Source organism: Penaeus monodon, chromosome 32 (genome assembly GCF_015228065.2).
Source record: "Penaeus monodon isolate SGIC_2016 chromosome 32, NSTDA_Pmon_1, whole genome shotgun sequence".
Lineage (NCBI taxonomy): Eukaryota > Metazoa > Arthropoda > Malacostraca > Decapoda > Penaeidae > Penaeus > Penaeus monodon.
The window spans coordinates 24181165-24184175 of NC_051417.1; the positions used below are offsets into that span (position 1 = coordinate 24181165).

The 3011-nt window shown below is 36.3% G+C and overlaps 2 pseudogenes across 1 annotated transcript in view; both read left to right on the plus strand.

The window, feature by feature from the left end:
* Positions 1-1446, plus strand: part of LOC119593741 — a 3164-nt pseudogene extending 1718 nt beyond the window's left edge.
* Positions 1-3011, plus strand: part of LOC119593740 — a 62523-nt pseudogene that overhangs the window by 43979 nt on the left and 15533 nt on the right. The gene's annotated exons all lie outside the window — the stretch shown is intronic.

Genomic DNA, 3011 nt, shown 5'->3' on the forward strand with positions numbered 1-3011 from the left:
AAATATTTCTATATTTGGTTTTCAAAGTTATGACTATATTGCAAATGAAATTGAAAAAATGTTTCAAAGGAATTGAAAATGCCATCATGCGAAGTGAAGTGGCGACTGCCGAGGACAAGCTAACAGCAGACACAGATAGACTCTGACTCGCTTGTTCTCTTCTAGGCTTCTGACGCTGTGGCGCTGACGTGTCCGTACTGCTACAGGTCTACCTTCAAGCAGACAAGTGACTTAAGGCGACACATCCGTATTCACACCGGAGAGAAGCCCTTCAGGTGCCAACACTGCCCATACAGTGCGGTCCGAAGAGAACACCTTAATGATCATCTATGGAGACGGCATAAGATAGTGGCAAAGAAGAGAACTCAAACTGATCTCCATATTACACTCTGAAAATCTTGCACCACTTCTCTCAGCTCACAATGAAAACTTTTGAAAAGGATACAAAATTGATCCCATGGAAAAATTCTAGTTCTTTCATGAGGTTGATTTCAGTAGAAAAGAATATTTGCTGGGTGAAAACTTTCAATTCCACAGTTTATGTACCAGTTGTATATTTTTGAATTCATGTAAGTAAACTCAGTAAAGTGGACTTTTATAAATTATTATTTATAGACAGTCTTTGTGACTGTAAAAACTTTTATTTGCCATATTTTGTAATGCTTTGTCTATGAATTTACACCTATTATGAGCAACCTCTTCATGTCATGCACAGGTGAAAATGCTAAAAAGTTGTGCTGGTTTGATTCAGGCTCAATGCATTGAGGATAAACAGACCCTTAGAAATAGGCTTTAAGCCTCTTTTTGCCATCATTACCCAAAACATTGTTTATGCTGTAGCTAAGAGCATAGAGAGTGGGGTAATTTGAGTTTTCTGTGGTGATTTTTTCCTTGAGCAGTTGATTCAGCTTGCACCCTAACACGTTTGGTATGACACTGGGAGCTCCTGTCATAATTGAGTTATGACTTTATCACACAAATATTAAGTATGTATTTAGCTTATCAACAGCTTAGAAACTATTATTGTGGATGAACCTGGAGAGCTCTGAAGACTGTCTGAAATGTGGTTTCCTTGTTAGTTTTGCAGTGAGATTGTTATTAGAGTAGAATAGATGATTGCAAAATTCAAATTCTTATGACATTGTTGAGTTTCTGTAGTAAATCTCTGTATAACTGTTTTGAATAAAGTATCTTTTCTATAATATTTTGATCTGAATTCCCATGATGTAAAAATAAGAATGAAACTAAGGATTTGTTTGTAATAAAAACATGTATTTCATGCTTGACTGCTTGGGTTATGCAGGTATTGTGTATAGAAAGGAAACAATTCATTATTTTGGGAAGGACTTGATGTTTTAGAAACTTTCGTGTTTCACCTAGTATAGTGCACCTAGACCGTCTAAATTCTGTAAGATTCACAACTTAAACATGATACTGGTTACTGTTGATATGTTTTTAATGAAGATTACCTATAATGCTGTCATGTGTTTGATAGATTTGCCTGTAATTAAAAATATAATTACATATTATGTATAAACAATTCACATTATATAAAGCAAAAATACAGGTATATGCATACACATACAAATATATTAAGCATTTAAAATATGCAGTACAGAACAAACAAAAAAGACATTTTGATAGAAAATTCTAATGAAAATGTAATAACACGTATAATCTCTTCTGTGCACAACTGTGGTGCAACAGCATGAACTTATCCTATCTATCTGTGTATATATATATAAACTGATCACTATTTCTGAAGATATTTGCTCAGTTTCATTATTAATGTATTCAAGAATTCAAGCCTCAGTGTTTATACTGAAGGGGAACTATGATATATTAAGAAGCTAGAACATGGTTATTGTAAAATAAATGAAACAAAATGAAAATTTATCTGATTATGACATTGACAAGAAATATGTTTTGAAGAAAAAGATACATGAAATGAAATAAAAAAGGAAATGTGTGAAAACTGCATCACAGAGAATTCATATGAAATTTTATAATTCCTTCTACTTTTGTTGAAACTAGCAATGCCAAAGATTACTTTAGCTGCTTTAAAAGTTTTTGGTCAACCATTTGATGTTTTGTTACAGACTTACTGTGATCCTGCCCGGCCAATTCTCAAGTGTCCTCACTGCCCCAACTCTACATTCAGCAGTAATAGAAACTACCGACGTCATCTTCAACTCCACACTGGGGAACGCCCTTACCAGTGTCCACATTGTTATTATGCAGCATCGCGAAAGGAGCATCTTAACTCACATCTCTTTCGGCGTCACCAACAGTCCTCTTCACCAAACATTACCTCTCATCCAAATTGATAGGTGTTTTTTGAGGTGACTTCTAGCAAAATATTAAATGAAATCATCACTGGAAAAATTGTGAAGAGTAAACAAGGCTGAGAGCCAGTTTTAGTTGTATGTTGTTACTTGACTAAGTAACAGAAAATAATACAGTGATAAGTACAAGAGTGATCGAGTTTCTATAGATAAGCTGTGAAGCTTCTTATACAGTTTGACAAAATCTTATAATAAGTTTTGGTTTGTTTGTGGATATACTCTATAGCTCTGCAGTGATAAGAATAGAAGTATCACATTCTTCCTAAGGAGCTGGCCATGAACTGATGTTACAGTTGGTGATATCTAGCAGAGATATCTGGGCATTGTGAGAAGATGAGAGAGAAAGAGGTACAACTGTGATAGTAATACCTAGTGTTGGTCTTATCTTACAGGCCCTTGGTACCTCATCCCAGCTTCGTCTCAAGTGCCCTCACTGCCCAAATGCTTCCTTCACATCAGGCAGCAACTTCCGCCGACATCTTCGCCTGCACTCTGGGGAGCGACCTTTCCAGTGTCCTCACTGTCCTTATGCTGCCACTCGCAAGGAACATCTGACCTCTCACCTCTTACGTCGACATCCACAGCATTTGCATTCACAGCTCTCATCTGGTGCAGATCACTGAACTAGGCACATATACTGCAGCTGATCTTTACTTCAAGCCCAGC